Raw genomic sequence first — 14,684 nt, 5'->3', positions numbered from 1 at the left:
TTAGAAAAGATGATAGATAAATTGAAAGGATTAAATAATAACAAGGTGAGAAAGTATGGATTTGCATGTCAAAATGCCCTTAATTCATGAAGTGGCCGGCCATGTGATGATGGTCCTCCATTAAGTCAAGTTAAATACAATTTTATAATGGTAAATGATAAAATAATCTAAATAGAAACATAAATTAATAAGAAATGGAAGGTGGGAGAGTGTCATCTTCTCCTTGCAAAACCGAACATAAAGGAAGAAGGAAAGAAAAATGGTTAAAAAGCATTCAGTCAACTTAAGGGATTAATCAAGGTAAGATTGCATGTTATTTTTCATTAAATTTTGTTAAATTTAGTTAATAGACAAATCCATATTATAACCCATAGGGTGATTTCTCTATTTGGTGAAAAAAAAATGGGCATTCGGATGTGATCGTTAGATGTTAAGAGGATAGTGTTTGATGCTTTGGAATGGAATATTAGAAAGATGAGTAATGAAATAGCTAATAGATATATGAACCTTGGTATGATATTATGGATAGATGTGGAGTTTTTGGTAGTAGAAACATTCGGCCAAATTATTATGTGGAGGAACTATGTGCTCAAATGAAATGAAAAAAAAAATGATATTGCATCGAAATTGTATATTCGGCATTTAAAATTAAGTACATAGGTGATGTTAGATTGATCTTGCATATTCGGCTATATAGTATGCACATTGGTGAAATTTCTTTGATTCTATACAATCGACCAAATGAGGAGGTTGGTTTACAAAGTTGAGTTTGATTCATAATTATGTATATTTGAATGTAATCATATTTGGCATAATATTATTTTGGAAGGGATAATACATTTGGCTTTGAGATATAATATGAACATTAGTTGAGACTTGGATGTCTTGAACAAGGATGATTGTAAAAAAATGGAATTATTAAATTTATATATATATAGGTATCTTGCAAGGTAAATTAAATTACTAAACTTATTTATTTAATCAAGCTCAAGAATCCAAAGGAGGGGAATCAAGCAAAGGCAAAGCAAAGAATATTGAGTAGTTGATTGGGAATCACTTCATCCGACCTAGGGTAAGTCATTAAGCATATATTTTGTATCAATTTAAATGGTTATAACGTCTATGTAATGATGCTGAATGGAACGATAAATATATATATTTATACATGTATGCATGGGGTGATGAAAGTATTGAATAAAAAGAAAAGAGGTGAGATGAATTGAGTTGTTGGTTTAGGCACTAAGTGTGCGGGTGTAAACATTTATGATCATGAGATTGGCACTAAGTGTGCGGGTTTAAATTGTACAGCACTAAGTGTGCGAGTTTACAGTACATGGCACTAAGTGTGCGCGGTTGATTATTAAGCACTATGTGTGTGAACCCAATATATATTTTCTATAAATTATTTACATTAAGGGTGCGACTTTACCGAGTCGATTTTGGACAGCGGAAAAAGGTAAGTGTGCGAACTTGAAATGCATGGTACTAAGTGTGTGAGTTTAAAGTGCATGGCACTGAGTGTGCGTGGGTGATTACTAAACATTATGTGTGCAACCCAATATATATTTTCCATAAATTATTTACACGAAGGGTGCGGCTTTACCGAGTCAATTTTGGACAGCGGAAAAGGTAAGTACCTTGAGTTCATGGCAAATAGGCGCTATGTTTATATTTGGAGTTGAGCTTGGTAAGTTTTGAACCTATGTGATGATTATAGTTGAAGTCACGTACATAAGGTTCATTGTGGAATAGGTGAAAGTTCGTTTAATTGTATGATTATAACGAAAATAAAATGATGTATGAAAGGTCAATGTAGGACTTGGTATGAGATTGAACCATAGGGTTTAAGGAACTATGGTATAGTTTGGTATGGATGGAGTACTTAACCTCATTTCATTGTTTCCTGTTGTGATAATTTTATTAATGGATGGTTGTGGAATGCTTATGGCTTACTGAGTTATATACTCATTCGGTGTTTGCTTGTCACCTATTCTAGGTTTCTTGGACTCGTCTCTTTTTGCGTGATCGTGCCGTCGTCGAAGTCATCACACCGGCTAGCAACCTTTGGTACTTTCTTCTTAGTTGGTCTAGGAGAACATTTCGGCATGTATAGGCTATTATGTTATGTTTGAACTTTGGTATGTAAACTTTTAGCCATGCGAAAATGGCATAAATGTTCGGTTGGATTTGGTTTTATAACGTTAGGTCGTAAGTCTTGGTAATACGATCTTTATGTCATGGTTGATTATTTTTGGTGTTAAAATTTATGTTATGGCAAAAGTGTAGTAGGGGGGGATGTTTGACAATGATTAGCCTTTGGTATGGCTAGTCATGATTATAATTTTGTGATATGTATGATGAATTACTAGTTAGATCAATAAGAAATCACTAAATGGACATAGTTGCTTCAGTAACAGATGCTGGCAGCAGCAGTGACGTGGGATTGAAAAATTACAACAATTAGTAGGAATGGAATTAAATAGTGGATAAATTATGTAATCGAAGCTCGATGAGTCTATTTTCATATAGAAGTAACGAAACAATCATATGGACAGTATGTTAAGAGATATTCAGGTTCTCGCGAGACAGGGCCAGAACGGTTTCTGGGTTCCCTGTTCTGACTTTGTAAATTTATTATGAATTAACCAGAGATAATTAGGAGACATGCGATATATTTATAGATTCCTGTTTGAGTCTAGTTTCTATAGAAATAAACGGCATCAGTATTGAAGCTCTGTACAGGGAGATATCCAGGTCGTAATGCACAAAGGTCAATGTAGTCGACCCCAGTAACATGGGAGACTTTGACTAATAAACTGTACTAATTGGCCCGACCAAAAATTCTAGAAAAAAATATGTAGATGGACATACGAGTCTAGTTTCAGGGAAAATTCACAGAACTGGATTTCGAGTCCCAGAGCTCAAGATATGATTTTTAAAGTGACTAGTATGCAGATTGGCAGCTTGTCTGGAAAAATTTTTAATAAGTGGTTTGAAGTCTGTTAACACCTCGTGTTCGACTCCGGCGACGGTCTCGGGTTCGGGGTGTCACAAACAAATTCCATAAACTTCATAGAAAAAGAAAGGAGGTTCCCTTATATGTCAAATTAGGACTTGTGCTAAGTTGCTTGTAGTATTAAAAGGTCAGGTCTCGAAAGGTGAAAACACATTGTAATCATCTAACCAACTAATGGGGTTAGTTGTCCAATAACCGCTTGGGCTTAAATTCTATAAATAATATTAGAAGACATTTCTAACTATAACGAAAGAATAAAACCAGCCTCCAATAGAACCAATTAAACAATAAAATCTAAGGTGTTGTCAATCAGGCGCTACCTTGGTGGGCATCTAAATTCGTATGCAAATTTGGGTAGGGAATACCTAAGTTCCCAAATACTTGTTTATTTCAACTTATGTGGTATTACAATCGTCTGATAGAGTACCCACGCGTGGTGGAGTGTCAATGGGAAATTGAGTCAGAAGGAGAAGGGATTTTGGGGAATGATGTTTCGGTTAACTTGGCCTTGGCCTCTTCCTCTTCCTCTGATGGTTGTTCTAACTATTTTCATAGAGAAAAGAGAAAGGAAAGAAAATAAAGGAAGGAAAATGTTACCTTTGAAAAAGCTAAGATTGAGGATGAAGAAATGAGAAAGATTAAGTAAAAAAGAAGTTAGGGTTTCGATTGATTTAAAAAAAGTGTTTGAAGGGGTGTTTAAGTATATGTTTTATAGAGACAATGTGTGCAAGAAGTTTTTCTTGTGGAAACTATTTAGGTTCTCTAATACAAAATTTCACAACTATAAAAAAGGCAAGCTAGGTAACATTTGAATCTACTTGAGTAACTGCTGAATTCTGAATTCGTCAAATGAAATAGACTGATGGCATTCTTCTCAACATGAGATTTGTAACAGCCCATTTGTAATGCCCCAATTTCCCAAATCCCGAAAAATCATGTTAAAAATTATTGTTATGTGTATGTGACGTGGTAGTAATCTTGCCTTAGTGGTTTAGTGCTCTGGGAGTGTCGGGGAAGTCATGGGTTCAAGCCCTGGATTGAGCAATATTTCTACTTCTTTTTGAATAAACCCTTGTCTTCTGCTAGTAGAATTTTAAATTAAAGAGAGTGTTTCATGGCATAAAAAGCTTGCTAGTCTAGTGGCAAGGAGCGTGTGGAGTGTTCTTGGGGTCTGAGGTTCGAGGCGTAGCAATGCAGTAGAGCATTTTATTTTGTGTTGTGCCATGTAGGAGGTTGAGTGCTAGTAAAACTCTGAGCTAATGGGCCGTTGGAGTGTTTGAGGGGGAGGGGAGTGTGTGTGTGGCCGAATTTCAAGAGGAGTTGGGAAAGAATTTGATTTGGTCAAAGGAGAAATTTGAGGAGGGGATCATGGAGTAGGGAAGTGAAAGTTGTTGGTTGAAAGTGGGATTCTCTTGGAGACAAAGGGGTCATAGGCACTTAGTGCCGAATGTGTTTAGTTTTTGCTCTCTTTCAGTGGCTATTTGCTTTCTTTTGCCTCTTCCTCTTTTGCTTTTGGTTTTGACTCTACTTTCGGGTTCGTTTCTTCCTTGTTGTAAATCTGTCAAAATTGGTTGTGGACCATTTGGTACTTTGGAGTGATTGTTCTTTGGTTTCCGAATATTATCCCCTTCTTGAAGTCCTCCCTATTACTCTTGTGTTCAGTTTTGGGAAAATTTCATTAACTCTCTTTCTTCATCTCTTTTCCAAGTCGATTCCCTCTCTTGGTCAATCGCACCTCTTCCCTCATTAGACCCTCTTTGCGACTGACATATTCCCTTTCTTTCCTTCCCTCTTGTTCACTTGTCGAATACCCCATTGGTTCTCCTCTCCTCCTGTCATTTTTTTCCATTTTAATCTTCAACCGTTTTTGCATCTACTTATCCCCTTCCAGTTTTCGATTTCTGCCAGTGTTCTTTGATATTTGTAAGTACTTATGACTCTCTCTCTCTGGTTCTTTCTTTTGGGGAAATTGTTTGTCTGACGTCTGCTTTCCTTTGCTGATGCCTCTATCAATCTGCTTGTACTCTTGACTTGTGTGGGCGAGAGCCGATTGTACTTCCTCCCAATCTGGTTCCTGTTGTTGTGGTAAGAGGCCATTCATCAAAGATTCAAACTATTCTTTTGCTGATGGCCGATAAGACTCGGTTGATATACAGGTAATCCCTAAAGAGTAAGGATAAGGCTTTTGAACGAAGTAAGAAAACAAGCCAAGACGACTGATCTAGGCCATTGAAAGGTAATCTTATGGTAAAAGAATTCGATTAAGGCTTGTTTTCTACTTGGATGTTAGGTAGCTAACCAAAGCTTTTGATGAAATAGGTTGGGAGTGCTCGTAGTCTTATGGCATTTTCGCAATCAGGTGTGTAATCACGCTGCTTCACTGATAACGGGAAAAAGCTAGAAAATTGTTACCATCGATGCCAGAAGGGCGTGCGCCCGTCTGTTTGGTCATCTAAACGCATAAGCGCGAACATGTGATTGCAGAGACTACCATGAGCTATTTAATGGGCTTAGGTCATTTTAGGCCACGTTGGGCCGAAATGGGTCGTGTGGGCCCCACAGGCTCGTGGGCCCCACACAAATAAGCCACACTGATGTGTGGAGTAGAATGAGCCAGGCTATGTAGTTCACACGGCCAAGGTCATTATTGCCTGTGTGGCCCACATGGGCCGTGTTGTGGGCTTTGGGGCCTACATTCACTGTTTGTTTGATTAAAGTCGCACGGGTCACCCAAGACGGTTGTGGGCCTACTGATGGGTCAGCAAGTACGCTTAACCCTGTACCATCAAAATGATTGTTATACCCCTAGAGGTAAAATGACTGATATACCCCTATGCTATGATTGACTGTATTAGAGCATGACATTTTGCAGACACGTATATATTATGACATGACACATTGCATTGTGGTGGGTTTGATATATATATATTGGAGAAAGTGTACTGTACTGGTAGCTCTGCTGCAATTACTGGCAGCTTTGCTGTAATTACTGAATAGTGCCGCAACCGGTGCTATATTTGGAGTGTAGGAATGGGTGGGTCGATTTTATCCCCACATGGAGTGTAAGGCTGGACGAAGTGGAGTGTAGAGAATGGATGGGTAGGATTGTTGTTGTATTTCTATTATTGTTACTGTAGTGGGCTGAGGCCCACACTGATACTGCACTGCTACTGAAATGAGCTTAGGCCCAAACTGTTTTGCCTATGGATTGTTTGATTATTGAAAAGGGAATTACACAATAAGTTTTCATAAACGCACCCCTCTACTTTGCTCTGCAGGTAATCCTTAGATGAGCCGATGCTGAGAGGGACTCGATGGGGGCCACACGACTAATTTTGATTACTGTCCCGGCTTTATCCTTTAAGTTAATTAATTTGAGTTTTTGTTTATGTAATAAGGCCTCTTAAAGTTCTATTTTTAAATTTTGGGATTTCTAATTGTTTGATTATATTTGCTAGCTTTAAGACGCGAGTTTTCAAAAGGATATATGTTTTCGAAATACCACGAATACACAAACGTGTTTCTCTAGCTTCTGCAAGAAAGAATGTTTTCAAGAACTAATAACAATTCAATATACTTAACATTTGTCTAAACAAATTGAGTTTTTATCAACAAACATGATACTTGGAATTATTTCTAAAAGACCAGTACAAGGGTTTTAATATTGTACGAACTTTTATTTGACAAGAATGATAATTTGGAAAACTCACTTCAATGTGACATCGTAAATTCAGCCATAACGTCTAGGCCGGGTTTGGGGTGTTACATTTAGTGGTATCAGATCCAGGTTGTAAAACTTGGCTGTAGATTTGGGTTTTTCTTTAGAACTTAAAACTCCGAAAAAGAACTATTACAAATTATTTAAAAAGTGTTTTACCAAATGTGTGGTACACCGAGTCTCTGGCGCCAATCCTGTAAGTTCTCTAAAACTATTACTTGTTTAAATTGAAATACTGAGATTATTATAGGCAATAGAATGTACTGAAAAACTTTGTTTAGGGTAAACTGAGACTGTAGTAAAATTGCAATTTGTGAAAACAAGAAAACATTGAATTATCGATACTGTTTTTCATAAAACATCCGTTAATAAACACTGGAACTATAAAACTGATGCATAAAATTGTTAATACATATAAACGCGTTGTAACACCCCTAACTCGTATCCGTCGCTGAATTGGGGTTATAAGGCGTTACCGAACATAACACAGTTTGACAATTACTCAATTCAAAAATATTTATATAGAGATCTAATGCTTAACTTATAACCCGATACAATTCATTTCATAATCATTTCACTTCAATGCTAACCAAAATTTGTATATCATTCTCGAAAAACAAGCATATTAAATAATACACATATACCAAAACGAGTTCTAGTCTTATGAAAATATAGTCGAATACATTTTCATACCAAAACATGATATAAAATATACTTTTCAGAGATAATTTAATCATCGATTATGGATACATATGTATATTCAAGACACAATTTACATAAACCATATTTAAAAGAAACATATAATATATCTCCCATCATATTCAGTCATTACAATATATCCTTTATTACCAACTCATTTATAGCACGTTAACCTAACAAAATAACCAAAATTTCATATATAACTTTTCCTAATATAAACCGCGTCCAAGTCGAGCAAACATATTGATACATGTATTATGACCATTTCATTTATCAACCAATCTCAATATGCACACACATATCACAAGTTCTAATCATCCAAGGTATAAGGCATAATAACTAAAATAGACTCAAACCATTATTTAACCAAAACATACTCGAGCATAGAAATTAAGCCATTTTAGTATGGCATTTATACATAAACCGAAATACAACATTCCAAAATGTATTCCACCCTATACATGCCATAGTTCCAAAATGTAACTTATAAAATACCGAAGACGGTTGATAGTGTGATAGACTTTGCTGACGATCCCAGAGCTTGTAACTTGAATCCAAAATCTATCAAACAAAATGAACATGAAAACACAAAGTAAGCTATAATAGCTAATCCAATTTTCATTATCATTATTAAGCTTAACCTTAAACTTACAAATGAGATAAATAACACATTTTCATACACAAAATCTACCTTGGCCGAATGCTCACTTAATCAATTTGACCTAATATTATTCATCTTCCAAAGCCAAAATGTCTTAATATAATCAAACATAGACATATTCATTGATATAAGCTCAAGAACCATAATATAACATCATGTATATATACCACTTATATGGCCAAATATACATGATCACATATATGTACATATCCAAGAATCAATTCTACCATATTCATACAATTTATTTACAAGGCCGAATACACATGATAAATTCACATGAAATCTTCATTTGTATCACACATAATTAGTAACAAATATCAAGTTACTTATTTACCTTATCTCAAGTAAACAACAAGCTAACTCATACTTGATCATTTAGCTTGTTAAACATATTCAATTACCACATCAGCATAAAGTCTTTTAGGCATAAACTTATAATAATTCACTGGCATAAAGCCTACTAGGCCTAAGCCTATATCTCACACCGGCACAAGGCCTGCTAGACTTAAAGTTTGATTTTATACACCGATAATGAACTTGCTAGGCATAAGCCCGATTTATTTCACCAGCACAAGACTTGCTAGGTCAAAGCCCGAATATCACTATTATAAAGTTTTCTTATAAACAATTCATATATAAAAAATTCCAGATATTCCATATAGTTCATACGGACTTTCAAATGTTATAACTCAGTTGAATTAAACTCAAATACATTATTTCCAAGCTTAATCATATTCGACTAACTTTACTATAAATCTATGAATTCTAAATTAGCATATTAAACTAAGTTACATTCAAAATTAACGATGTTTAATTTTTTAAAGACTTACCTCAGATATCGACGAACAGTATTAATCGATTATTCGACTATTTTGGTCTTCCCCCGATCCAAATTCGATTTTCTCTTTTCTTAATATAAATTAATATAAATTGAACTTATTAAATCAAATATTCAATCAAATTCATCTAAAAACACACAAATGGGCAGATTACACTTTTACCCCTAATATTTCATATTTTTCACAATTTAGTCCCTATTGCATAAAACACAAAATACACAAAATCTCACAACAACATAGTTAGGCCAAATCTTCCTTATACTCATACTAGTCCATATATTTCATTTATTTCACATTTTAGTGCCTCAATTTTTTATTTTTGAAATTTAGTCCTAATTACTCAAAATCATCAAAAACTCCAATACAAAAAATGTTAATCTAAAAAATATCTTTAATATTTCATCATCAAACAAGAAAAATCACAAGCTCTCATCAATGGAATAACTCAAAATATTCATCAAAATAAAAAATTTAATCATAGGTCGGATAGTCATCGAAGCAACGATCTCAAAAACGTAAAAATTATCAAAAACTAAACAAAAACGAACCTTGATTGAGCTTGAATAAATGTCAAATCCCTAGCTTGTTTTTGTTTTCTTTTGTTTTGGAAAAAACATAGAAATAAACACATGTTTTGGCTTTACTTTATGTTTTATGATATATATTATAGTTTATTACAAGTTAAAGTTTAATTTACAATTATAACCTTAATGAATTATTATAAAATCTTTATAACATAAACCTATTACCGTCCAACTAATATACAAATGGGCTATTTACAACTTAAAGACTCCATTTAGAAAGCCATTAGCACTTAGGTCCCTTTTAGAAATAACCACCAAATTTCCCTTTTACACGATTAAGTCCTTTTATTTAATCGGATACCTAAACGACAAAATTAAATCACGAAAATTTCACAGATATAAATTCACACAAAATAAAGATAGAAAATCATTTTTAAATATTTTTCTGACTCAGATTCGTGTTCCCAAACCACCGTTCCGATTAGGGTCTAAATCGGGCTGTTACAACCCTCCTCCTTTAGGGATTTTCTTCCCCGAAAATCTTACCGGTGAATAGGTTTAGATAACATTCTCTCATTTCATCCTCTGGTTCCCACGTTGCTTTCTTAACTCCATGTTTATGCCATAGTACTTTAACCAATGAAATTTTCTTACTTCAAAACTCTTTAATCTCACGAACTAGAATGTGAATCAGTTCTTCCTCATACATCATATCGGGCTTAATCTCAATCTCAGACAGACTAATCACATGTGAAGGATCAGATCGATATCTACAAAGCATCGAAACATGAAATACATTGTGGATCCTTTCTAGCTCAGGTGGCAACAATAATCTATACGCAACCGGCCTAATTCGCTCTATAACCTTATACGGCCTAAAAAATCTCACACTCAATTTGCCTTTACGACCGAATCTGATTATTTTCTTCCACGGTGAGACTTTCAAAAATACTCTATCCCTGACCTGTAACTCTATATCTTTTCATTTCAAGTCCGCATAAGATTTCTAACGATCCGGTGCTACTTTTAAACTTTCACGGATTACTTTCACTTTCTGTTCAGTTTCTCTGATCAAGTCAACCCTATGTATCTTATTTTCATTGAGCTCAGTCCAATACAATGGTGTACAACTTTTATGACCGTACAAAGCCTCAAAAAGTGCCATTTTGATACTCGATTGGAAACTGTTATTATACACAAATTCAATCAGAGGTAGATATCGCTCCCACGTACCTTCAAACTCGAGAATGCAACATCTCAACATATCCTCAAGTATTTGAATGATTCGCTCAGACTAACCATCTGTTTTTGGGTGGAAAGCTTAGCTGAAATGCAATTTCGTACCCAATGCATCTTGCAGTTTCTTCCAAAATCGCGATGTAAACCTCGGATCTCTATCCAAAACAATAGAAATAGGCACACCATGTAATCTCACAATCTGAGAAACATATAATTCAAGCAGCTTATCAAGCAAGTAATTTGTACGTATCTAAACAAAATGAGCCAATTTAGTCAATCTATCAACAATAACCCAGATTGCATCTTGCTTGGTGTTAACGATAAACTAGATACAAAATCCATAGTAACTCTGTCCCATTTCCATTCTGGTATCATAATCAGCTGAAGCAATCCAGAAGGTACCTGATGTTTGACTTTTACTTGTTGACAGATTAAACATTTCGAAACAAAGTTAGAAATATCCCGTTTCATACCATGCCACCAATAAAGCTGTTTCAGATCATTATAGATTTTTGTACTACCTGGATGAACAGATAACCGACTACTCTGAGCTTCGTTCAAAATCATCTGAATCAACTCTTAATTCCTCATGACACATATTCAGTTTCGAAATCTCAAACAGTTATCAGCATCAACTCAAAACTCTGAATAAACATTTAAATCACATTGAACTCATTTTGCTATCAACTTATTATCATCCTTCTAGGCATCACAAATTTGTTGAACAAATAACGGTCTCACTTTCAATTCAGCTATTATCGAACCATCATCAGACATATCTATATGTGCATTCATTGCACGCAAAGCAAACAATGATTTTTGGCTTAAAGCATCAGCAACAACATTAGCCTTTCCCGAGTGGTAGTTAATCACTAGCTCATAGTCTTTTAACAATTCTAACCATCATTGTTGTCTCAAATTCAGATCTTTTTGAGTCATCAAGTATTTTAGACTTTTGTGATAAGAATAGATATGACATTTCTCACCAAACAAATAGTGGCGCCATATCTTTAATGCAAACACAATAGCTTCTAATTCTAAGTCGTGTGTCGGATAGTTTCTTTCATGTGGCTTTAACTGTCTCAAGGCATAAGCTATAACTCTGCCTTCCTACATCAAAATATAGCCCAAACCATTTAAAGATACATCACTACAAATAACAAATTCTTTATCCGATTCTGGTTGAACTAGTATTGTAGCTTCGGTTAAAAAGGCTTTCAACTTATCAAAACTTTTCTGGCACCTTTCTGACCACTTGAACTTAACATCTTTTTATGGTAGCTTGGTCATCGGGGTTGCAATCATTGAGAACCCTTTCACGTATCGTCTATAATAACTAGCAAGTCCCAGAAAACTTCAGACTTCAGAAACATTCTTAGGAGATTTCTAATCAAGTATAGATGAAAATTTGCTTGGATCAACCTGAATACCCGATGCTAAAACAACGTCCCAGAAAGCTAACTTCATGTACCCAAAATACACATTTACTAAACTTCACATACAACATTTTTTCTCGCGAAGTCTATAACACAAGTCTCAAATGCTCGGCATGTTCGATTTCATCAGGGGAGTAGATCAATATATCATCAATGAATACAACCACAAACCGATCCAAATACTGTCTGAAGATCCGATTCATCAAATCCATAAAAATAGCAGGTACATTCGTAAGCCCAAAAGGCATAACCAAAAACTCATAATGTTCGTACATCATTTAGAAGGCAGTTTTCGGCACATCAGAGTCTTTAACTCGTAACTGATAGTAGCCAGATCTCAAATCTATCTTTGAAAACATTGTAGCCCATTTTAGCTGATCAAACAAATCATCAATCTGTGGCAACAAATATTTATTCTTATGGTCACCTATTCAGATGACTATAATCGATGCACATTCTCATAGTTCCATATTTCTTTTTCACAAATAACACAGGCGCACCCCAAGGGGAGAAACTCAGTCGCGCGAAACCTCTATCTATCAACTCTTATAACTGAGCTTTCAATTCTTTTAATTCAGTAGGTGCCATTCTGTACGGATCTATTGATATCGGAGTAGTCCCCGGTACTAATTCAATACCAAACTCAACCTCTCGAATAGGTGGTAAACCGATAATTCTTCAGGAAACACATTCGGATACTTACACTCAACAGGTACAGATTTAATCTTTCTTTTAGATACTTTACTGTCAACACATATGCAAAGTAAGCTCTACAACCTTTTCTTATATATTTCTGAGCTAACATCGAGGAAATCACTACCGGTAAACCATTGAGATCATTAAATTCAATCCGAATAATCTCATCATTTTGGCACCGTAAATCAATTTTCTTTCTCTTGTAGTTTACAATAGCATCATGCAAAGTCAACCAATCCATACCCAAAATTATGTCAAACTCATCAAATGGCAACAACATCGGATCAATCAGACAGTACGAATCTCGAATCATCAGGGGGCAATTCTTACACACTTTGCCAACCATAACACACCGCCCCAAGGGTTCGACACTTTAATCACAAACTCAGTAGACTCAATAGAAAAATTCTTACTGAATACTAAAGTTTCACAAACCTAAGAATGAGTCAAACTAGGATCAATCAATGCAATTACACTAGTATCATAGAGAGTGACTATACCAGTAATAACATCTGGGAATGAAGCCTCCTCACGTGCGCGAATAGCATAGGCTCTGGCAGGTGCATGAGCCTCAGATCGAATTGCTGTATCTTTTGTCCCTCTCTGGCTGCCATTCACATTACCTGAATGCTTGGGTGGCTACCTCGTACTGACATATTACTCGGTCTCACATTCTAAACAGTGTTTTGCTCGGCTAACATCGGGAAATCTCAAATAAAATGATCCATCGATCCACATTTAAAACAAGACCAATCATGCAATCTACAATCTCCAGAATGCCATTTACCGCAATGCTTGCACTTGACTCTATTTTGTCGAACATTGCCAACACTAGATATCGAAGTGGCTCGTGAACTCACAGAGGGTCGATCTTGTTCTCCTCTAGAAAAGCCTGCAGTATCCTTAGATCGACTAGAGTCATCCCTGAACTTCTTCAATGCTGAGTGAAAAGTCTTACCCGATGATCTTTTATAGGAATCTCTGGCTTTAAAATCAGCTTTTCTTTTCTCTTTCCCAAGCTCTTCAGCTTTGCAAGCTCGCTCAACAAGTACCATGAACTCTTTGATTTCAAGTATGCCAACTAGAAATTTAATGTCTTTGTTCAAACCGTCTCGAATCTTTTACACATGATAGCTTCAGTTGAAACACACTCACGAGCGTATTGGTTGAGTCTCACAAATTTTCGATCATATTCTGTCACAGCCATACGACCCTGTTTTAATTCGAGAAATTCTTTTCACTTCTGATTAATAAATCTCTGGTTGATATATTTCTTATGGAACTCTGTAACACTCCTAACCCGTATCCGTCACCGGAATAAGGTTATGAGGTATTACTTAACTGAACAAAACTTCTATAAGGTCAAAGATACTTACCAGACATAAATTATCAACAATGTAAACATGTCTCATTGATTTTCCATAGGAGCTCTTATAAATTTCCAAAATGACTCACTATCAAAACATAACCGAATATCTAATAACAATTTAAATACTATCAAGTTATAACTAAAACATTTCACCACATTAGTTCAATTATAAGGCTTCTCTAAAAAAAATGAGCAAGCCATCTTCGCATGGCTATAATGTATACAAGTCGAAATATCATTCTACCTATAGTCTATCTTATACATGCCTTAAACCATGATGATATACAATCTTCTCAACTCACATAATGACTCGATAGTATGATGATATCTCTGGCCCTTCCAACTCGAGCTAAAGTATAAACCTATAAGAAATGGAAAAGAGAACACGGAGTAAGCTTCAATGCTTAGTAAGTTTTAAGCAATGCAAATAATTAATTTACTTATAGATCGATTATTCAAATGTTCAAGAAATCATTCTTAGATAATT

This window comes from Gossypium hirsutum, chromosome A03 (genome assembly GCF_007990345.1).
Source record: "Gossypium hirsutum isolate 1008001.06 chromosome A03, Gossypium_hirsutum_v2.1, whole genome shotgun sequence".
In the NCBI taxonomy this organism is placed as follows: domain Eukaryota; kingdom Viridiplantae; phylum Streptophyta; class Magnoliopsida; order Malvales; family Malvaceae; genus Gossypium; species Gossypium hirsutum.
This window is presented reverse-complemented; position numbering follows the sequence as displayed.